This window comes from Hordeum vulgare, chromosome 7H, assembly GCF_904849725.1.
Source record: "Hordeum vulgare subsp. vulgare chromosome 7H, MorexV3_pseudomolecules_assembly, whole genome shotgun sequence".
In the NCBI taxonomy this organism is placed as follows: Eukaryota; Viridiplantae; Streptophyta; class Magnoliopsida; order Poales; family Poaceae; genus Hordeum; species Hordeum vulgare.
This window is the reverse complement of record NC_058524.1, coordinates 438,127,071-438,152,466: the sequence shown is the minus strand read 5'-3', so window position 1 is coordinate 438,152,466 and position 25,396 is coordinate 438,127,071.

Genomic DNA, 25,396 nt, shown 5'->3' with positions numbered 1-25,396 from the left:
TTGGTCAGATGGTCGACGGTGACCCATATAGAGTCATGGCCTCTGTTGGACTTGGGTAGACCGGTGACAAAGTCCATGCCAACTCGGTCCCACTTCCATTCGGGCACTTGGAGAGGTTGTAGCAATCCAGCAGGTCATTGGTGCTCAACCTTGACTTGCTGACACATGTCGCACTTGGCGATATAGGATGCTATTTCCCTCTTCATGCCATGCCACCAGAATCTTTCTCGGAGGTCCTGATACATCTTGGTGCCACCGGGGTGAATAGAGTAGGGTGTGTCATGAGCTTCCTGCAGGATCAAGTCCTTGAGTTCTGCCTTGTTGGGTACGCATAAACGTTTCCCAAACCACACTACTCCTTGCTCATCCACCGAGAATTCTGGGGCCTTGTCTTCCTGGATCTTCTTCTTGATTCCTTCGATGCTCTTGTGCCCCTTCTAGGCTTCCTTGATGTCGTCTGCCAGCGTGGGTTTGACTTCGAGGTTAGCTAGGAATCCTCGTTCAACTAGCTCCAACTTGAAGCTTTCCATCTCTTCATATAAGGCGGGTAGCCTTTCCTTGAGCATAATATTCAAGGTGTTGGCCTTCCGGCTTAAGGCATCAGCCACCACATTGTCCCTACCGAGGTGGTATTGAATACTGAGGTCGTAGTCTTTGATTAGTTCCAACCATCTTCGTTGCCTCATATTCAATTCCCTTTGAGTAAAGATATGCTTTAAACTCTTGTGGTCGGTGTAAATTTCACATCGCTTCCACAGAAGGTAATGTCGCCATGTCTTCAGGGTATGCACTACGGCTGCCAACTCAAGATCATGTGTGGCGTAGTTTTCCTCATGCGGGCGCAGTTGCCGTGACACATAAGCCACGACCCTCCCATCTTGCATTAGGACTCCACCTAGCCTGGTTCTGGAAGCATCACAATATATCACAAACTCCTTGCTGATATCTGGAGTAGTCAATCTCTTCTTCAACTCCTACAAGCTTTCTTCGCATTCTGGGGTCCATTTGAACCTCTTGCCTTTCTTCAGGAGCTGGGTCATTGGTCGAGTGATGCTGGAGAATCCTTCTACGAACTTGCGGTAGTATCACGCGAGTCCGAGGAAGCTTCTCACTTCCTTCACATTGATAGGCGATTCCTAGTTAGTTACGGTGGTAATCTTGGAGGGATCGACCGCCAATCCATTTGTTGTCATGGTATGACCCAAGAATCCAACTTCATGTAGCCAGAATTTGCATTTGCTAAACTTGGCATAAAGCTGGTGCTCTCGAAGCATTTCCAACACTAACCTCAAGTGTTGCTCATGCTCTTCTTCGGACTTGGAGAAGATTAATATGTCATCGGTGAAGATGACGACAAACTTATCCAGGTATTCCATGAAGACATTGTTCATGAGGTACATGAAGTATCTCGGGGCATTGGTCAACCCAAATGACATGACGGTGCACTCATATAGACCGTACCTGGTCACGAATACAGTCTTAGGTATGTCTTCGGGTCGGATCTTCAGTTGGTAATATCCAGATCTGAGATCGATCTTGGAAAATACCTTGGCTCCATTTAACTCGTCAATTAGGTCTTCAATCTTGGGGAGTGGGTACTTGTTCTTGATCGTGACTTCATTGAGAGAACGGTAATTGACGCAGAGTATGATAGTCCCATCCTTCTTAGACATGAACAGAATAGGTGATCCCAAAGGTGATGCACTCGGACGGATGAATCCCTTCCTGAGTTGATCATCCAACTGCTTCTTCAACTCTGCTAGCTCCTCGGATCCCATCCTATAAGGCTTCTTATAGATAGGCCTTGATCCGAGCATGAGCTAAATGATGAACTCGATGTCTCGGTGAGGAGGCACCCCTAGCATCATCAGGAAAGACGTCCGAGTACTCACAGACTACTGGCACTTGGTCCAACTCTTCTCCCGATAGGCAATTTACCTGAGGGACTTGAGTGGATGTATGCTCAGGGATGTACTTGACCTTGACCCCTTGGTCGCTTGTCATGGTAATAGTCCTGTTGGCACAGTCCAAGATGCTCTGGTGCTTGGCCAACCAATCCATTCCAAGGATCACTTCCAAGCCTTGCGACTTAATGACGATGAGATCCGTTGTGAAGCTTATCCAATTAATATAGATCTGGACTCCTCTACATCCTAGATTGGTCCTTAGCACTGCTCCCGGGGTATATACTGCCATTTGCCCATTAGGTAGGGTAGGCTTCAAACCACATTTTCCCGCAAATTTCTGAGTAACAAAAGAATGCGAAGCACCACAATCAAACAATACATTTGCTGGGGTGGAGTTGACGAGGAACGTACCCAGAATGCAGTCTGGGTCTTCCCGTGCTTCTTCTGCGGAGATGTGATTAATACGCCCCTGCTGTGGTACTACTGATAGCGGGGAGCTTGGTTCCTGCCTGGCGCTCGTTGACCTTGTCCTTGATTAGTCTCATTGGGGCGCGGTGCATCGGACTTCTTGTTGGGGCACTGCCTGGAGTAGTGCCCAGTCTGACCACATCCAAAGCAGGTAACCTGCCCTGGGATATTGGGCTTGACTCCATTGTTATTGGGCGGGTTGATTGCTGGCTTGGTGCTGACTTGCTGCTTGGGTTGGTAGTTGTAGCAGAAAGTTGGTGCCTTGTACTGTTGTTGCTGATAGTTGGGTCTTTCTGGGGGTGACTGCCATGGGTGTGGCTTCGGGTTACTAGGTCCTCCACAACCCATCAGCTTGTGCTTATGGGTATCATCCATTTTACGACACTTATGCTCCAGCATGAGGGCCTTGTTCACCAGATCACAGAAGGTCCAGCATTCACAGACAACCCGCTCATACTGGAGCGACTGGTGCAGTCCTTCCATAAAGCGTTCCACCTTTGCGGCTTCAGTGTTGACGTCTTCCGGCGCATATCTTGTCAGGAGGTTAAACTTCTGCAGATACTCCTTGACGGCTCCACTGTCTTGCCTCAAGGCTCGGAATTCCCGCTTCTTAATGGTCATCATTCCAGGGGGAATGTGAGCAGCGCAGAATCCTTCCTTGAATACTGCCCAAGTGATAGCTTGCCCTTCTTGCATGATCTGGAACCCATCCCACCAAGCTCTGGCCGTGCCTCCGAGATAGTGAGAAGCATAAAGGACTTTCTCGCGATCATCGGTGCACTTGACCAGTGCGAGGAGGTCTTCGATGGTGTGGATCCAGTAATCGGCATCCAATGGTTCAGTTGTCTCCGTGAATATAAGAGGCGTAGTCCACATAAACTCGGACGGAGTAGAGCGACTGTTGACATTTCTGTTTCGCGGCGGATTGTTCACCAAGACTTGAGCCAGCTGTTGGATGGCGGCATTGTTGGCTTGACATTCCTCTCTGAGAGCTTGGAGAAACTAAGCCACGGTCACGCTCTCCGGAGGAGGCGGTGGCAGGGGAATATCGCCTTGCTACTGCTCGAGGTGATCTCCAGCTTGCGCATTCCCACCGGTTCCCTACTGCTAGCCAAAGGTGGCAGAGCTAGGGTCGCCGAAGGTGCTAGTGCGTGTTGAAATCACCATCCTATCAGGGGAGCAGACAGGTCAATATGCCGAATTGGTCGGGGAATCATAAGAGATGGAGTTCCTAAATAAGGGGGTTTTGGTACTGTGCTAGTGTGCGAGTTAAACAAAGGTTTTTGGGAAATCTAATGCATTGAATTAAAACAAGTGATGTAGTCGCCTACAAGCCGCCTAAGGCAGAAATGCGGCTTGCATCATACATGGTCACACAACACTCATGGTTCTCATGAACCGATACACAGACTCAACTATGCATGGGGAGACTCCTAATTTCCCAAGACGTTCCTCTAAGCGGCAGACTCCTCGGTCTCGTATGCGGGCTCAGCAAGATCTTCGTCTTCATCCTCATCGGTACCTTCCTCATTCAGAGGTGTGGGAGAGGGGAGTGGTCCATCACGGCGTCTCTTTGTTGGCGAAGCGATGAGGAGCTCGGTATATTCTTTCGCGGTCAGTCGACGACTTTCGATAGGAGTGGCCGGGAGCGGCGGTATCCCTCCTCGGAAGGCAATGGCTGACTGCCCTTCGGGTGCTCCCTCCTTCTTGACCTTGCGAGTCTTTATCTTTTCTAGGCGAAGTAGGTCCTTGACTTGGTGTAGTTCTTGGCGAAGCGTCACAGACTCCTTGATTAGAAGGTGAGTCAAGGTGTCGGTGGAGAGGCTGAAGTAGCTCTAAAACCTGAGTGGTGTCCCGTCCTCCGAGGATGGGCTAAGCGTCCAGCTCCCATCAATCCCGTCCTTAATAAAAGGCAGGTGACGAGTAGCCAGCTCATTGGCCATCTCGGGAAGGAGGTCGCGGAGACGCACGAGCGCCTCTCGTGCGGTTGTCTCCACTGCCAACATCAGATTCTCTATGTGTGGTCCTTCAAAGAACTAACTAGTTGGGGAGTCGTTAGCCTTCACTATCACGTCCACGTGATATTCTTTTGCGTCGGTGTTGACCCGGCGCTCGTGGTAGAGAAAAATGGGCGTGGGACGTACTTGACACTTCTCTAGGCTATCTCCCAAGAGTAGGGGAAAGCCCATCTCCAGAAGCATCTCAGGTACGGCGGCCATCTACAAGGTTGTAGGAGAGGGTTAGAAATTTTGTGGGTGTAGAAAATCTCAAGTGTAAGGGCTGAGTGCACTACTCGTATCAGCTATCGTCCATGCTACCTAAGGCTTCCTACAGTCAGGATAGCTCTGATACCAGCTCTGTGGGGACCCCGACTTACGAGTCGAGATCGCTGAATGTACGTGCTCAGTGATCCTAGAGTTCAATGCTCACCGAACACACAGATACTGAATATTAAGAGTCTTACATCCAACATACCGAAAGGATACAACAAATGACCAATAAGGTCAAGTTCACATAGTTAGGGCCTATAAGGCCAAAATCACACTGATACATCTACTAGCGGAAATCTTGGGGCTAAGAAGGCGCCCATGCCATCATCCTACACCAACAAGCATTTTGACTGGGACGCGTCCTAGTTCGCAAGTCCGTCTCCGATGACGTATTCTTCTCCAAACTCCGGTCCTTCCATGTCTGGTCAATAACATAACCAGTGGAAAGCCAGTGAGTACTTTGAATGTACTCGCAAACAGCCCATGATATGGATAATGCGGTATGTACGATAACAAGTAATATGCAGTATTGGTGGATAACAACTTGTTTGTAAATAAACATGATCATACATGGATGTGCCACATAGGCTAGATGGTATTTAGAAGAACAGGTTACAGATATCAACATATTTGTTAAGGGCTGAACACTTCGGGTTCACCCAATATGCCAAGTCACCAAACTTGGTCATATCAACTCTTGAACACAGACATACTCACACTTGGTTTATGCAGAAACGACTGGACATAGTTTAAGCAGGATTACCCAACTGTCCTTGACCGTGGACACACGGCTATTCGAATAGTTTTACACTTTGCAGAGGTTGTATGTTGTACCCACGAGATCCGGGAAACTTCCGTGTCATTCATGACTCGCGGTATATATCATACCCGAGGTAAGTACCCTATCAATGCCTTTCCCCTAACGATAGTAGACAAAGAGGTCCTCTCGATTGGTACCCAGCCCACATGATGTATGTCTTACGAGCACCGACTCTGGACAGTATCATCCATGCAGGGACCAACGGCATAATCGACCTACGTGGTACGACCCCGTCACAAGAGTGACCACACATCACTCCCGCTGGTACCTCTTGAGCTTGCGTTGGTTTTTCTCTTGAAGAGGAAAGGGTGATGCAGCACAGTAGCAGTAAGTATTTTCCTCAGTTTGAGAATCAAGGTATCAATCTAGTAGGAGTATCAAGGCAAGTCACCAATGTACCTGCGCAAAAACAAACAAACTTGCACCCAACGCTATAAAGGGGCTGTCAATCCCTTCATGATTAATTGCAAGGTGAGAACTGGAGGTGGAAAGTGCATCAAAATGAAGGTGTAGAGCTGAAAATATGATGTGAAGTAGACCCGGGGACCATAGTGTTCACTAGAGGCTTCTCTCATGATAGCAAATATTACGGTGGGTGAACGAATTACTGTCGAGCAATTGATAGAACCGCGCAAAGTCATGATGATATCTAAGGCAATGATCATACATATAGGCATCACGTCCGAGACAAGTAGACCGATACTTTCTGCATCTACTACTATTACTCCACACATCGACCGCTATCCAGCATGCATCTAGTGTATTGAGTTCATAACAAACAGAGTAACGCCTTAAGCAAGATGACATGATGTAGAGGGATAAGTTCATGCAAAAGATATAAACCCCATGTTTTTACCCTTGATGGCAACAACACGATGTGTGCCTCGCTACCCCTTCTGCCACTGGGTGAGGACACCGCACGGTATGAACCCAAAACAAAGCACTTCTCCCATTGCAAGAATTATAGATCAAGTTGGACAAACAAAATCCTCAACTCAAAGAGAATTACAAGGATACGAAATCATGCATATAAGAGATCAGAGGAGACTCAAATAATAATCATAGATAATCTGATCATAAATCCACAATTCATCGGATCTCGACAAACACACCGCAAAATAAGATTACATCGGATAGATCTCCATGAAGATCATGGAGAACTTTGTATTGAAGATCCAAGAGAGAGAAGAAGCCATCTAGCTACTAGCTATGGACCCGAAGGTCTGTGGTGAACTACTCACGCATCATCGGAGAGGCAATGGTGTTGACGAAGAAGCCCTCCGTGTCCGAATCCCCCCTCCGGCAGGGCACCAGAACGGTCCCCAAATGGGATCTTGCGGAGACAGAAGCTTGCGGCAGCGGAAAAGTATTTTCGTGGCTCTCTTTGGTGGTTTCAGATTTTTAGGGAATTTATAGGCGGAAGAAGTAGGGCAAAGGAGCCACGGGGGGCCCACAAGCCTGCTAGGCGCGACCCCCCCCCCCAGGCCGCGCCTAGGGGGCTTGTGACCTCCCCCGGGGTCCTTTGCCTTGGTTCTGAAGTTCCCTGCGTATCATCTGTTACGGAAAAAATCATTCCAAAGATTTTATTCCACTTGGACTCCGTTTAATATTCTCCTCTAAAAAGGGTCAAAAACACGGAAAAAATAGGAACTGGCACTTGGCACTGAGTTAAAAGGTTAGTCTCAAAAAATATATAAAATATCATATTCATGCATACAAAACATCCAAAGTTGACAAGATAATAGCATGGAACCATCAAAAATTATAGATATGTTGGAGACGTATCACCCGCCACTAGTAATGTGGCTATTTGCTAGCACCGACCAGAGTAATCAACAAAGCCCCGTCCCATAAAGGGGTAACGTGGTCGCACATGTAAGGTTGGGAGGGTCGACACATCATAAATATATTCCCATTTCTAAAACCAGTCACACCAAAATACACCCAGTGCACCACTTCTTCACAAGTGGCCACCTAACTCATCATCACCCTCGGGCATTAGTGGCACCCGACGGGGTTTTCATAAACCTTTGATATTTACCATAATCATGCTCATGTTTCTACCATGCTTAGCTCTACTTGTCAACATGATATTAGCGTGACCCTCATGGGTGGTAGGATCATTCTCAAAATGCAAGTGCTCCGGAGGAGTCATCGGAAACATCATATCGATGATTTACCGAATATTCATGATCATATGCAACGGGAATATTTGCTCTACTAGCATGCAATATGATATTTACTCAAACATGGTCAAAGGGCTGCTTGCCTTTATCAACTAAGTATCCGGGGTCTTCGGGGTCTTCCAGTCCAACTCCTTCGTCAAATGTGGTATCTATCGTCTTAGTAAATAATAAAATAATAAGTAGCTCACTAAAAAAAAGAGCACAAACTCACTTTAAAAATGTTTCCCTATTCTGATAAATCTACATCACTATTTTGAAAACATTTGTCTCTGGTTTTGGTAAAAGATTATTTTTTAAAATCAATTTAACAGGAGCTATATATAGTACTCAAAATAAGCATTATTAATTATAGCTATAAAGAAAAGTTGTCAAAAAAATTTGCCTAACAGTTCTATTAAATTCTACTTACTTTTAGAAGAATTGTGGTGGAAAAATAACTAAATTATATTGGATAATAAATCCTACAAAAAAATTTAAAACTTGATTAAGCAGAATAAAAAAAGGCTTTAGCTCAGGCCTGGCTCGGTCTGTGGCTTGGGCCGGCCCAGCTGGCCAGCCAGCCAGCTAGCCCAGGCGTGCACGCCGCCAGATTCAAACTTGACGCGTGGGCCCCTGCGGTCAGTGGAAGAGAGGAGAGAGAGGGAGAGAGAAGAGCCACCGACAGGTGGGGCACACCTATCGGGTTGGTCTTCCACCTCTGGACAAAGGGGAGAGGAGGCACGCCGGCAGCGATACCGATGCCCTCGAGCCCAACTAATGATAGGAATGGAACCAGCGCATCGTCGCCTACCTGTTGGTGGTCAAATGGACGAAGGGGAGGTCCTGGTTCACCAGCGACGAGGTGACTGCATCGGAGCCGATTTGGGAGGTTGATGAACTAGGTGCTACAGGCATGGATTAGCTCGGGGAAGTGGGGGGAAAGCTTCCTGAGCTCACTACGGTCACGCAGGAGAAGAAAGGAGCGTCGGAGCTGGCCTGTAGCCCGAGATCGACGGAGCTCCGAAGCGGCGGGGCCTCGGTCGATATCGAGCACCGGAGCTCGTTGTGGTTGAATGGAGTGGCTAGGGGATCAATATAGGCTCTGAGGAGTGGGATGAGGGTGCTGGAGCGAGGGGGAAGGCCTATTTATAGACCCTCGACGGTGCACCGAACGGGAAGCGCTGGTGGTTTCATCGTGGCTCGCGGGAGGGGCAGTGAGAGCTCGAGGTCGAAACCACGGTATTGCGGACGTGGTTAGGACCCATGTGACTCACTGAGGGCGAGAGAGAACGAGGAGGAGCGTGCATGCGTGGCCGCGGTCTTCTGGCCGATTCTGGCACGCGCGGGCACACGTCGCTCCGGACAACAGAGCGAGGGAGGATGGGCCCTAAGGCTGCCCTGATGCGGAGTGGTTCTCGGGGACGTGAATGGGGAACGGGGGAGGCTTGAACCGGCTGGGGATGGCCACCTTTGTCTCGGGTGCGCCCTGTAGCGTGCCCATAACACAGGTTTGGCATGCCACGGTATGCTGGCACGCTCTGGGTGCCTTGGCCTTGTCTAGCATGTCCTAAGGCTGGGTTGGAAGATACTTAGCCGTTTGAGAGCCGAGAGACTCCCTGCTGGTCAAGGGAAGTGATTAAAGGAGTGATGCCAGACTTGAACCAGAAATTAAATGGTGTTTTTGTCTCTTCCACTTGGATTCAAGGAGGGGCCACTCACCCGCAGTTGGGGAGTGGTGTTGGTTGTTTGGTCTATGAGTTTGAAGGAAAGTGCATGTGTGAGGAGTGAGGTAGGAGCTGTTTTACTAATCTGGCAGACGGTGTTCGCCAGGTGTTTGGGGTAGCTACACTTCACCACTGGTGATGAAAGTTAACATGATTGAGTTTGATGCAAAAATAGGATGCTCCACCAAATTTGAGCTTCATTGGACAAGTTTGGCAATGCAAACTTGAAATCAGCCCCAAATGGGCAGATATGTCCCTTCCAAAGAGAATGTTGGTAGATTACCCCCTGCAAATCCCATTTTTGGCAAAGACTCCTCATTTGGGGTGTTGAACACTCCTGCAAAGTTTCAAGCCATTTCGATACACTTTGCAATGTAGAGATGTTTCAACTTGATTCTGGACAGAGAGGGTTTTAGGATTATTTAGTGAACCAAACCACCTTGGAATGAGGTGAAACTTGGTGTGGCCACCAAATATAGCTTGGGGAGGTTGCTGGAATTTTCTAGGAATTTATTGGAAATATTTCCTTTGGAAATATTTCAAAAGGTCAAAACAGATAGAGTTGGTTTTCAAGGGTTTGCTCAAATACTTTGAATATAAATAGGGGTTGAAAATCTTATGTATGGAAAATATATGTCCTCTCAGTATCTCTAAATTTTCTCAGATTTTTCTAAGGTAGAAATGTAATTTTTTTTCATATAGAATTATCATTCCTGGCCTCGGAAATGGACATGCATATAAAATAGGAAAATAATTTGAAAAATAATTATTTATGATGTTGGAGAGTTAAAATAGTTCTAAAATCAGATTACCATCTTTGGGTAAAGGCACCCCCTTGTCATTAGGGACTTGTAGTGCAAACCCAAAGCAAGGTTTTTGAAATAGTCAAAAATAAGAAAAATAATCCTTGGGAATAATCATGTTATAGAAATATGGTTTTTGAATCCATTCATTCAAGCATACAAACACACAATGACAATCATGGCACTCACACAGTGGTTTTGGAATAAATTTAATAAACACAGATTTTGAAACTACAGTTGAAGTGAGGTAAAAACAAGGTGCGACAACAAGCTTGCTTCACTTGGAATAGAAAACCATGAACCATGTTGCCTTGCAACCTAACAAATCATGTTGTCACAATTGCTATAATATGGAGTTTTTATGTAACCCTGTGGGTTCTTAATATAAGTGGGTTCCTGACCAAAAGATGAGCAATAGATACTAATAATAAATTTGAACACAAATATGGCTGAAAAAAGGATAAATGAAAATGAACAAAATATAATACAAATATATTAATAGTCAAATTTTGGGGCACGACATAATGACCGACTTTTCACGCTCGAGTTCGCGTTTTACTTTCCTATGGAAGCATGCCTTGTAGCATCTTTTGGTTTGTCCTCGCTATCTGAAAGTCGGCACTCATGTGACTGAAGCCGAAGTTTTAACTTTGATAATCCGGGTTGACACAGTCCATAATAGGCATCACTGTGATTGACTTAGGAAAAGTACAGGTGGGTCACCTTTTTGGAGTAGCATCAAGCTAACATGCAGGCATAACCAATAATTTCTGAATTTAAAAAATATGCACGTACTGTACTACGAATACAACACGGTATAGTTCATGTATATATATTGTTCACATGTACATACATATGGCATATAAGTTGACATCCATTTTACATACAACATCATCGTCCAATTTACATACATCATCATTGAATTCCAAATTTAGATAGACTTGCACAAAGATCATCAATATTCTTAATCGACAAGAAAGAAAGTAGGAAGAATGAAATGACCGAATATGATAGAGGTTGCTCCTTCTACTCAACCATCCTTTCCTGATTAGATCTTACCTGCAAAAGAAAAAAAGAATAAGCCATGAAGCTACGAATACATGAACAAGAGAAAAAATGAATATCATGATGAATAATACGAAACATGGGTAACATGTTTTATCTAAGAAAGAGTGGAGCTAACTTGTTTCTTTTGTTCATTTGGAGTAACTCTACAAGAGATGTATGCATCTCTTCCAAAATTGATTTAAAAACATCTATGTACTACAGAAGAAATCATTGCTTAGCATGTAAACAAGCACCTATCGGCTATGTGCACAAATTATCGTAGTCTTTTACTTTGTTTTTGCCGCGGGCCATCTTATGTCTACACCTTCACCTTAATTAATGAAATGGAAAAAAATTGCCTTGTTTCAAAAAATATATATGGTGTTTGGACACTTGGGCATGTATAATAGGTACGTATATTTGCATCGAGCAGCTCCATTTAGATATGGTGCATGCCAAAGCTCGCCAGATAGCTGCCTTGGCCCGTGCCCATGGAAGGCTGAATGTAGCAAGTGTTCTGTTCATTGTAATGTCAAGGTGGCCTATGGCCCCTCTTTACCTCGAAAAAGTGTTTTACTAGCACTACTCACACGTGAGGATTACATGTGAGGTTGAGCTCCATGTTTCTTGTGGACAAGATGATGTGATCTCTCCCCCACACTCACCCACGCCCATGCAGATGATCGTTGTGTGACAAATGCAAGCATTGAATTCGCGCAGCCAGTGTATACACGCCCTCTGAGTAGACAAGTAGTCGTTGCCTATACATAGGAAGTACCATGCCTGCAGCCCTCATCTTATTATACAATGTAGTTCTTGTACCAGCAGTTAGTTTATGGTGTATAGGTTCTGTCAGTAGATTCCTCCCCATACCCTGTAGCTTGCATCCTCTCCATCTGAATATGCCTTTTTTTAAATGTTTGCTAAATCTGTCTTTGAATCACAAACTAACTAGCTCATGAATCTCTATATTTTCTCCGAATACAAAGACCAATTGATTAATATACTGTGATGTTTCCCTAAGTGAAACAAGGGTAGAAAATTATGCAGGAAATCAAAGTTCTAGTCTTCCAGACTAGTACACAAACATGCTAGATAAGCTTTGTTAATGGAGGTGAAGCAAAAAAAGATGAGCTTTTCGATCGAATCATTAGTTGGTGAGCATGATCATCTCCTCTATGTTTGCACACTACAGAAGGTATTTCAAATATTCAATTTACTTGGAATTTGGGCCAAGATATTAACTACAACTAAAAAAATGTTGTCCTGCATGCAGAGATGCAGACAGTACTTACAAACTACTAGTAATATCAAAGCGCTGTGGAACAATCTGGAATCAAGACAAACATGGCCATCACAAGCATATATGAAACAAACTCATTACCTCTGCTGCTGCATTAGTTTAATTTCTATCTAGTTGTCTGCAGTGATATGTACGAAGGTGTAGTAAGTCAACAGGACAGTACGTACCTTGCACTTGAACTAAACTGACGCGTACACCACCACATTATGTCATCTGATTCACAGCTAGCTATGGCCATAGCGAGCTCTTAGCTAGCTCCATGGGCTAGCATGTCATTTTCCATACATGTTTGTAGCCATTCGTTGGAAGCTAACTCTGGCATAGTTTACCACGTGATTTTTGCCAAACTTGTATAAATCAAGGTGCATAAAATCTTAGCAACATATTGGCTTTGTCTAAGAGAATCACGTCGCACTTCTCATCTGCATGGCATATGGGACTTGTTTGTCACAAACGTAATCTTGCCTAATATGACAAGAACCAAACATTCACCTAACTTGTTCAAATTTGCTTAACTTAAGGTGAAGCAATGCGTGGCAAACTATGGACAAGAACCCAAACATCCTCGGCCCTAGTGTGTTTAGGGATGTAAAGGCAACTCCAACGTCATGCATCAAAACATCCCTAAATATCCGGACCGTGTGGTCCGGACACCTTTTGTCATAAAACGATGAGCATCAAATGTCCACGGACCGATCCGATTGTATGGAATCTCACAAAGCGGAAGCAAATTCGGAAAAGTTTAGCAGCGTACAGTCTACCTATTCCACTAACAGTTGGACCACGTGAACATATAAATTTATTTCTATACTTGCTTAATAGTATGGCTGCATGCATCAATTGATGCAGAGGCCGTTGTCTTCGTTCCTCTTTTACAAAAAAAAAAAACAGTTTGATCACATACTTCCACAGCCCATGTGCAACTGCTTGTCCATTTTGTCTATTTTTCCATCCAGTTCGCCTACTACTGTCAGCCATAGCAAACGGTCCAAATTTGATTCACGTTGTTGGATGGCCTCCGCCCCCATATGTGTTTACGGATGGTGTGTCTTTTTAGTGCACGGCGTTGAAGTTGCCCTAAATTAACTTTTTCTTTGTATCTAAATAATTATAATTAGAGAGAATTAGATGGAGTGGATCATACCATGCATGTTGCTACGAAAATTGGTCACAATGTATTATTTTGGTGGAGATTTCATTGATTGGAATTTAAGTAAGTAAATGAAAACTAAAAATACTTATTGTTTATTGTCTTTCATTATTATATAGTGATAAAATATTGGTAAAACCGTGTGTATCATAGCTTACCGTAGAACTTGTTAATGCTCGTTAAACTTTTAACAGTTTAAAAGTTATCAAAAATATATGAAATAGTGGAGCAACACTCTAATGTAATAAGAAGATCCAATGGAGCAATTTTGAAAATATGCATTTATGTGTCCTTGGCAAAAAAAAAAACAATCATTTTAGCACATCGGACATAAATGTATACTGAACTATTTGTTTTTTTTTGTCCAAGAAACATACATTAGATTTTTTTTTTCAATCGCTCCATTGGATCATGTTATATTATAGGTCTGTTGTTTTAGTATTTTTTAGGATTTTTAGGAACTTTTATACCGTTAGAAACCTTAACTAGTTCTGTGGTTAGCTATGATAGAAAATCCTACTCCTAAAATATTTATAGAATTTGAGTAGTATTTCTCATGCATGCTTAGAAACATAAAGCAGTGGATTGATGAAGTGTGATGTGTGCATGTTGACAACATAAATGGCCACAATGGGCACCTCCTCCATGTTGTGTGGAATGTTTGGAGAGAGAGTAACTGCCGCATTTCCAACGGGTATCCTTGGTGTTCAACTACGTTAGGTTACTCTCTAAAAAACTACATTGGTCAAAAGATGATGCTCTCGTCAGTTTCTCCAAAGAAAACTAACAAATGGGGTTAATTTCATTAAAATAAGATAGTGTTTTGCATCTTTTAATGTTCTCAAGCATATGTCTCTTTTAAGGAATAGTCTTTTGGAGAAATGCAGCTCAATGGAACCCTATAGCTAGTTTCTCCTTTTTTCCCCCTTTTTGTGTGTACTTTCTCAGTTTCATCTTGATAGAAAGCTAGATCTGAATGACTATATATATTTATGACCAGCAAATTAATTGGTTCCTTCAATTTTGGATCGCTGGTATAAATGGCGGCAATGTTGCTACATGTCCATACCTAGCTAGAGAGACATGCATACAGAGAGGTATGCTCTAAATGAAACAGGATCCATATATATTGGGTCCAAAAATTCTGGATTTATTTTTCTTTTTGTCGGTATATACTAACAATCAGTGTGCTGGTGCCTGCATTTCATTGCAAGTTGGAATCTAGGAAACATTACCAAGTTAAGGCATCACATGGCACCCAGCATGTTGTATAATATGTCTAGCTAGATTGTGTATCTGTATGTCTATGCATATATATACATGGGCTGCTGCCCCAGATTTGGTGGATATCCCTGCACATGCCTAGCTACATAAACTACGTACATATATAGATGGGAAGCAGCTAGCAAGACAGTTTACTACTAGGACAGAGGATAATATATGATATGTGTTTCTCTGGGGGCAGGGGCAAAGCTTTGAGAAGATATCATCAAGTTGGTTGCCGCTAACGTACACATGCATATCCCAACTAAGTTTGTCTTCTCCCCCTAGCTCCTGACATGGATGTATCCTTGCCAACCGATTCACCCTACACATGCCACTTGCTGGCCTCTGCTTTGTTTGGCCCAAACACAAGGTAAAAGCAGCACTAGATGATGCATATGTATGCACTACAACTTTCCATAGGTCAACATGCTGCTTTCCAAGCTAACTTGTTTAATTATACCAAATCAGCTGGAACCTTCAATTATGTATCCTGTCATGGGTGTATCATTTCTGCCATCAACACATAAGAGCCGGACTGATCACCTGATCATTAATTAGCTTATGCACTAGTTTCTGCCATCAACACATCATTAATTAGCTTAATCAGCTCTTATGTGTTTGATGGTAGAAATGATACACCCATGGCGAATCTTTCCTTGTCGAATATTTTTATGCGAGTACAATACTCTTGATCATGTTTTATTCCAAAAAATATTTCGAAACTTGTTGACTTTTTTCAATTATCAAAATATTTTTGCATGTAGGGTGCGCTGACAGCCGAGCGCACTAGTGTATTTCCCGCTGTAACCTTGCTTACATACTATTTTTGTCTGTATAAAGGAGAAAGAGATGCAAAAAGGGAGGGGGTGAGCTCTCAGATAGGAGCTAGCCTCTACATGTGATCCTAGGTTAGATGCGTAAATGAGAGGAAAGAAAAAAGATCACTAACATAAGAGCTAACATTATAGCTAATTCTATTGTATGAGTGAATTATATTGCTAGCTCTTAATGACACGGCAGTCCTATATTGCCAGTTTCTCAATGCACCAGGTATACTGGAAAAATGTTGGCATGCGCGCGGTGTGTAAATGCATTTGCAACTTTGCATAGAGCCAAGGAGTAGAAGTTACTGATATGTCATGAGTAAGAAGAGAAGAGGAATGTTACTAAAGCTGCGCCCACAAAGGAAACCTCCAAAGTTTGTCATCACAAAGCATATGCGTTGCATGCATGCGCGCCCAGCGTGACAGTAGCTTGCAATTAGGACAGACTGCATGCACCATCAGAAACAACCACAGAGATAATTAAAAAATCACATGCATGCATGCATCGGACACGTGGAACCTGTCTTTGCGTCTGGCCTCTTCTCCACTCCACGCGCATATCATGCATGCATGCATGCAGTAATTCCAGAGAGCAATTCAGAAAGATCCATCTATATATTATACACGTAGATATTTATCGTAGAGCTAGCATGCATTCATAATAGGGAAGTTGGGCAAAATTAACCTGCAAGATGGTCAATATGTGTGGACAATTAACTTAAGTCAGGCAGCAGAGATGGATGAATTGATGTGTATGATATGATACGAATAATGAAAAGAGGTGATGAGATAAGGGACATCATGGAGGGAGGGAGGGAGGGAGACTTGACAAGAATTTAGCATGTTCTCTCTACGCGCATACCATACCATACCTAGGTAGCCGGCCTCCTACTAGGTTTCTTTTTTTAAAGGAGGATTTCCTCGGGCATCTGCATCAATACGATGCATGCAGTTATTTTATTAAAAATAATAATTAAATAGTCTGTGGTTCCGAACAAGCTCTAAAGAGCAGCAAAATGATCCAAAATAAATCAGAAGATGCCACAACCAGCTAACGTAGTCCTAGATGTCTAACTATCTATCGTATTATTGAACCGTCATTCAAATCGGTTGTAGATATTTCGAGCTACCATCTTTCACCGGATGGACCCAGTAATCAAAGGCTCCCTGGTTTCTCCAGGAGTGAGTAACGATCATGTACGGATCAACGCCGATGCCTTGTAAAGTACCTGTAAAAAATTTATATGTGTTTGTCTCTTAAAAATCATGTCATTTCTGCAGTTTCATATAGCACAAAGCAATGCACATACTCCTATACGAATATGTCTAGCAATAATTATGTCCACACCATTTAGCCACGTCTCAAACAACAGACTATCCGGAGGTATCCAAAGCTATCCGGAGGTATGACATTAAAGGCTATATGAACCGTTTGCCATAAACTTTTTGCTAGCGGATATTGGAGAAAAAGGTGTTTGATAGTTTCATCGTGATCACAAAAGCTACATAGTTTACTTTCCTCCCAATTGCGCTTTGCCAAATCATCCTTAGTGAGAATCACCTTCTTGTAAACCCACATAAAGACTTTGATTCATAAGGGTACTTTGACCTTCCAGATATGAATCAACTTGGAGACTGATGTTGTGTCAATAAGGTTCAAATACATCGATTTCACTATAAAGATGCTATTAGTTGTTAGCTTCCAATGAAGCCTATCGGACTCGTCCGATAACTGGACATCCATGAGTCTTCTGACTAAGTGTAACCAAGCTTCCCATCGACGACCTGTTAAAGCTTTTCGGAATTGAATATTTCGAGGATTAGACTGTAATATTATGACAATGTACGACTTCTTACGTTGCACAATATTATAAAGATGGATATTGTATGGCTAGAGGCGTCTTCCCCAACCCACGTGTCCTCCCATAATCTTGTGGACTCTTTATTTCTAATGATAAATTTAGCTCTATGAAAAAGGCCGCTTACGTTGCTCCTACCTAGGTAGCTAGCAAGAAAAGGTGAATAGAGAAAATAGGCATGAAATTACATAGAAAGTCACGTTCTAATACCATATATTAGAGTACACACTACTACACGCCGGATTAAGGCGATTTTGAATTTTTTTTTTTTCACAATAGCTAGCACTAGCGCAAGCATGAATACCGCCCACAATAGTTTAGACCATGCAGCCCGGATGTGTTATGTCATGCAACAGAGTCCTGCATCTGTCCGCGAGACAGTTAGGACACGTTTTTTCTCCCAAACGGGAAACAAAGTAGGAATGTGTTTGCTAGCGCCGGGAGCGCTACCACGTCCGTGTCTGGCAACCTTGGCCCATCCAAACTCTCCTCGTGAGTGTGTGTTCCCGCTCAACACCGGCTTCACATTGACACCGGTCCATAGCAGACGTGACCTCTGTATTGTAACGACGCGCCGGACGAAAGAGCGTCACCCATTGCACGTCGGGCTGAATATGCCTACCCACCACATTCAAATGGCTACAGATTGCTCGCCCGCCTCCATTAAACCCATGCTTGTGTCAAGCAACATACTTCGGTCACATGTTCGTTCGCAAGACGGTCGATGTTAAACACAACGTTGGTTGGTTCCTCGTGTTCGCCCGCTATTTTAACAAGGCCCGACGCCGGGTGAAGAATCGCATCACATCTCCTCTCCCCATCCCCTCCTTGCGTCATATTCTTCACATGGCATCCGGCGAGCAGGAAGAGGTGTTATCCGGCATAAAATTTCGTTGGGTGGCCCATGCATCAAGCCCGTCGGATACAAGCCAGACAACTCACTGCTTCACCTTCCTAGCCGCTTCAGGCCGTCAATACCATGGGCGAGGCTCCAAGCCGACGCGTGGTTCAGTAACTCACCGCTCCAAGCTAACTCGCGGAGTAGTTACGAGTTTCTCCAGGAGGGCATGTGGATGAGCACGGTGGCACTGGCATCGTGGTTATCGTGGACGAGGCCCGCTGCTCCCGTGCCTGTGACCGCATCATTCGTCTTCTGCCTGCTGGCGCGTCGTCGGCGTGCATAGCCGGTGTCCTGCCTGCTCGCAGGCAACCATCGTCCCCCACCCCAAAAAAACCAGTCTTGATTCATCATTCACGGAAGCGGAGGTCACCCTTCCCCTGCGGCTGAAGCAAATCCATCCGGTGCCACTTCGATGAGCGAAGTTGTCAAGCAAAGAGAAGATGGAGGCTATTCTTCCGCTCTTCCGGAACATATATCTCCAGGTCTCCCGTGATTTCGAGGAGCGTATTGTTGGACATGGGGAAGATATATCATCGAAGTGGAGGGCTGCGGAGGAGGTAGAGGAGGACAACATGATTTTTTAGGGCTCATGGCCGGCCGGAGATGGGGAACGGACCCGAAGGTCATTTTTGTCTATGTCAGAGTCCGGTCTAGCTGAAATCAAAGTTCAGAATATCATATATCGGGGTCATATCAGTTTGGCTTGTACATATCGAATGTCGGAAATCGGATGATATATCGCATGAATATGTTGATATATCGGAAGGAATATATCTAGATTTTTTCCCCAACACTCTTGTATGAAAATGTCTTTTTTAGTAAAAACAAAATGCATGGTGCCAACGCTCTAGGATAACAAATCAAAATTCATAGGTTATGCCTTTCTTAATTAATGAACTATTTAAGATAGATTCACAAAAATCTCACTCTAAGTTCAGGAACAATATGTTATATATGTGTTTTACGAAACATTATGAATGATTGATAATACGATGAAGTTTTAAATACATAATGTTTTTTACACCTCTTTCTGATAAATAATTGTGTTCTTCGATGTACTGGTATATATCGGTGGGCATATCGGCTTACATATCGGTCATATCGGTTCATATTGGATGATATATGTGAAAATGATATTTACAGAATGATATGTTATGTGTATATCAGTGGAGCCCCAAAACTAATATATCGGCCTATATATCGGTTATATCGGCCTAGATTTAAAAGCTTGGCTGAAATACGTCTAAATGTAATGAATTTGCTTCAGTTTAAATGAAGAGCATTTGGTTTTGTAAAAGCCTTCCAAGTATGAATGGATATCGTCCGATTTGTTTGATTTTGTATCAAATTTGTTCATTTTTGATAAAACTTATTTGAAACGTACGCGGACATATGTAGTAGCTTTCTGTTCGCGAACAGATGCGGGAGCGAGGATGCCCTTGAGCAAGTAAATGACGTAGCTACTCATGGGGATTGCCTGCTTGGTGCAAATATACCAAAATTCCGTGAGCAACAGGTCAGTAAGTAAAGGTTAATTCTTGGTGCAGTCATTTGCTGAAGAGAACATATATACTCCCGAGCGCGGCCTGCCGAGCAGCAGCATGCAGTGTACTTTCAGAAGGAGGGTTTCCTTGTTCAGCAAAGGGTACTCTGTTGCTTCTGGTTGCTAGTCCCAAGGTAGCTAGCTATAGCCTTCTCCTCCTCTTCATCCTGCAGCAGCATGCATGCAGTACTATGAGTGAGAAAGACAGAATTAATCATGGCAGAGAGAAAGAAAGCCGGCCGTAGGGGTGCAATGCAAAGATGTGTAGAGAGAGAGGGGGAGGGAGGGAGGGAGAGATACTGGAGTACTAGTACTCTAGATTAAAGAGGGTAGTCATAACGAAGCGTTGTATTGCAGTTAGAAAAGGATGGGAGGAAAAGGCTGTGTCGTTCTGGGGTTGCGATAGCGATGTATGGGGATCTGGTGATCTACGATGCAGGATTGCATACCATGATCTGATTCTGATCGAGGGGGCCGGCCGGGCACTGAATCGAATGCATGCACTCTTCAATTCTGCTGCTGCATCTGCATCAGAGTGCGCCAAAGCAACAAAAAGCTAGCAAAGGAAAAGAAGAAAGCCTGCGACTGCATCGAACCACTTTCTTTGCCTCTCGTGCATATGCATGCATGGCCTTTCGATTCAAAGGGTGCACCACGGTGAGCCGGTACGAGTGGTACCAGAAGCAGTGGTCAATGACCATGACAGAATTCGCTACTGGTACTCCCTATTTCCTAACCACACGACATGAATTGTTTCAGTCGATCAAACTGACGATCCGAGGCCGAACACGCATGGTCTCCCTCCCTCCCCTTGCATCTCCTTCAGTGCACGGCTGGCTAGGTGACTGATGGATCACATGACACGCCTGATGTCAATAGGCATCATCATCATCATCATCATGCGGCCAAGAATTGCCAGATGATACAGTGAAATGACCGAAATGCTAATAGCAAAGAACACGCAGGAAACCAAAGGTGGTAAATAGGGGGGCCTGGCATTTAGCTTCCCAAGGCCAAAACGCACGCACGCACAGTGACCCTGAATCCATCTGATCAAACTCAAGTGGTTAACCATGAAATGGCTCAGCTTTTCTTGGACTCAGCTGCTGCTGGCTGCTGCTGCTCCTTCAAACTGCATAGTTATATATTGCAGGCCTAGCAACTATACCACTAACTGCATGCTTTTGGACCCAAGAATCCTGTCAATGAATCTGCAGGCCTAGCAAGCTAGCTAGCTAGTGGCCTACTACAGAAAACATAGGTCTACCTAGTAGAGAGCATCTCATACTCTATCATGATGGCTTCTTTCTGCATTCAGGGCAATGGACATGGCCGGCTGTGCCTCTGTCTGGCCTGTGATGACAACGACACGATGACTAGTAAGGCCGAGAACCAATCACACTTCCACAGTATATGAGCACAACAACAACAGGAACGTTGTCAATTATATGTGGATTGGAGAGGCTCCGTATAGGTCCTGTTTGGATCCCACTGCTAGACCTAGTTTGAGCTGAACTAGCTCCCAAAGTATCCAAATACATGGGCTAGTTTAGGTTAGATGCAAACAGACCACAAAAAAAACTAGCGCTGAGAAGAGGTGCTAATTGGAGCTAGTTGGGGATGGACAGGTAATAATAATAATATTTTAACCGCATCGGATCCTTTCCTCTCCATCCTCCCGCATCGCACGTCGCTCGGCCTGCTCGCCCCACCCGGCCGCACTCGTCCTGCCCGGCCGCGCTCGCCCCGCCCGCCACGCTCGCCCCGCCCGGCCGCGCTCGCCCCCGCCGGCCGCGCTCGCCCCGCCCGCCGCGCTCGCGCCGCCCGGCCGCGCTCGCCCCGCTCGGCCTGCTCGCCCCCGCCGGCCACCTCCGTAGCGTCCCGTCCAGGCCGCCTCGTCCACCTGCCACCGGTCGCCTCCATCCTCCTCCATATCCCTGCACCAGACCTACATAAAAGCTGGCCACAACAAATCCTGGTTAAAAGATACACATGATTAAAAAAATGCATTTATTGTCAAACTAACCTTTGCATCCAAACACCATCAAAGGCTAGAGTTAGCTCATGGTTAGACTAAAGTTAGAAACTAACTCTAACCTCTAGCTAAGTTAGAGTATCCAAACAGGGTCAGAACAAGAATGAGCTAAACTAGTACTAGTACAATGTTCAAAAAATACTGTACTCTTCTCTGTAGTGCGAGTATACTATGTATCTAGATTCTAGACTGGTAGCAGTTATGAATAATCTAACTTCTTAAATTTTTTGCGTTTTATGACTAGTCTAACTTTGGTAACATATGTTAGATAAAAGATGAGTCTATAAATTAATAAATAAAGTCATTTATAACACTAGTATCATCTTACTTTGCATTATAAAGGTAATAACTTAGACCAGTATCATATGAGTGATACCAGTATAAATTACTTCCCACTATATGCCCAAACTAACTAGATTCTAGAGTATGTATAGTTAATTGTCATTTAAACCTCTAGTCTAACTGGGCTAAGACTATCCGTAGTGGAAGTTACTTCAGCAGTAACATCAAGTCCAACTCAACAAATTTTGCTTATGTGACAATGATTTAATAAAAAGAGAGATGGATTGAGTAACATAGCTAGTTACTCATACTATAAATAACATGACACATACCAAAATAAAATGAGTCTACATGTTAATAAATAAAGTGTTGCATGACATCACACAAATATTACTCCCACTATAAAGGTGGTAACATAGATTAGTAACCATGCGATGTTACTAATAGAAGTTACTCCCCACTATGAGTAGTCTAAAGTGCTACTCCCTCCGCAAAAATGCTACAACTACGTAATCTATTACTTAAGCTTACGTTTCTTTCCTTCTCAACTAATCATCTCCCCCATGATTTTCATAAGGTGGGCCTGGGCCTTTTTCCTCTTCCAACCAGATTAAGCCAAATCAGCCCTTATGTAACTTCCTTAAGTAGTTTTACGTAGGTGTAGCAAAGCTCCTCCGCAAAAATGCTACACCTACGTAATCTATTACTTAAGCTTACGTTTCTTTCCTTCTCAACTAATCATCTCCCCCCTGATTTTCATAGGGTGGGTATGGCCCTTTTTACTCTTCCAACCAGATTAAGCCAAATCAGCCCTTACGTAACTTCCTTAAGTAGTTTTACGTAGGTGTAGCAAAGCTCCTCCCTCGGTCCCAAAATAAGTGTCTCAAGTTTAGTACTATAATTTTTTGCTAGTACAAACTTGAGACACTTATTTTGAAACGGAGGGAGTAGTATCTAAGATGCTTACGGTAACTCGGTAAGGTCTTTCTTTTATGTATTCCCTTCGTCCTAAAATAAATGTTTTAAATTTAATATAACTTTATATTAGAGCTAGTATAAAATTAAGACACTTATTTTGGGATGAATGGAGTAATAAGCAAGCAGCTCAAAAGGTAAATAAATTTAGAAACACTTAGAGGTAAATTCAGCCAAGTCCCTCGTGAGTCCTATTTGACAGTCGCTGCGCCAAATTGTCAGGATACCGCATATATATTTCACTCACATGGCTAGGCCCATATATCGATCAGTTGGAGTTCATCTTCATTCCCGTCCGTTCGTTGCTCACCTTGTCTAGCCGCTTCATTCCGGTTTTTTCTGTTTTTCTATTCCCTATAATATGATTTCTTTGGTTTTGCATTTGATATTTATTTTCTTTCATTAATTGTCCTTTTGCTTTTATTTTTCGATTTAGCTCTTTTGATTTTTAGTCTAAGTTTGTTTGCTTTATTATTTACTAGCAAAAGGGTCCATACGTTGCAATGGGAGAAAAAAAAACACCACACGACACACGCTCTTAATTTATAAAAAATGTCTATAATTTAAGAATTTATAGTTACGATGCAAATAAAGATGGTCTTATCCTACAAAAATGCAGTTCAAAATTTCACAGGTCTTCTATTTTAACACGGCTTACATATAGATTTAATACGTACAAAGAATCAATGAAGTGACCTTCAGTTTCATCTCTAATCCTGATTTTGTTGACGTGTTCATTCCCAACCCGGATGAGTATCGGTATGAAAGAAAGACGAATAATGACTTATTTATTAAGATTGCACCCTAGATAGTATTTTTATTAAAAGTTTAACAGATAAAATAATATCATATTTAAATTCTACATATTTTTCTAATCAAATTCCATGTATAATATGTTAAATTTGGAGTTTAGGTTTAAAAGATATGAGTATTTAAAAAAATATTTAATATATACTACGAGTTTAATGTCATAAACAGTAAGGGCTTTTTTGTAAAATCACCTCGGTGGGTTTTCCGATGGAAGCGATAGCCTCTTTATTATTAGGTAAAGATTTTCGTTTTTCTGGGTTTTCATCGGGCTTTCCCTTCTATTTGAATTTTTTTTCAAACATAAAAAATCATGAATTTTTAAATATGTTCACACATTCTAAAAAACAGTTCATGAATTTTATTAGATTTTAAAAAATATATGAATATTTATAAGAAAATATGCACGAATTCTAAAAATATTCACAAAATCAAAATATATATATGGATTAAATAAAGCTTTCATGGACTTAAAGTAATCATGAAAATAAAAAATGGTCGTGAATTTAATAAATGTTCATGAATTCACAAATATTCTTAATTTTGAAAAATTCATGTAATTTTAAAAATATTAATGATTCATTTTTGCGTACAAATAAATAGAATTAAGCCTAGGAAGGAAAAAAAACATTTCAAAACTCTGCAGTAGATGGCTGAGCGCAGAACCATCGAACTGGGACGAGCGCACACTCACGTGCTCGAAGTATGACGCATTGCGTCATGAGGCCTCCATTTTTTTAGGCTCGTAAAATCGCACAGCGATGCGACGCCTGATAGAGAAGGAAATGAACCGGCCGAATACATCGAGCTCAATTGAACGACTTTTTTATTTTTTGACAACTAACAGTTGCATGTCTTTCCCTTCCCTTCTAAAAAAAATAGGTATGTGTTTTAAAAAAGTTCCATGTGTATTCAGAAAATGGTTGGCTTATATTAAAAAATAGTTTAATTTTACTCGCAAAAACAAATAGTTCACTTTACATTTAATTACTTTGTATATAAAAGTTGTTCGCCATATGTTAAGACTAATTTTTTGTGGAGATATCTTAAAAATAGTTAACTACTCCCTTCGTTCATAAATATAAGTCTTTTTAAAGGCTTCACTAATCGACTACATACGGATGTATATAGACATACTTTACAGTATAGATTCACTCATTTTGTTTCGTGTGTAGACTTTTAGTAAAATCTCTTAAAAGACTTATATTTAGGAACGGAGGGAGTACTCTATATTAAAAGAAAGTTCA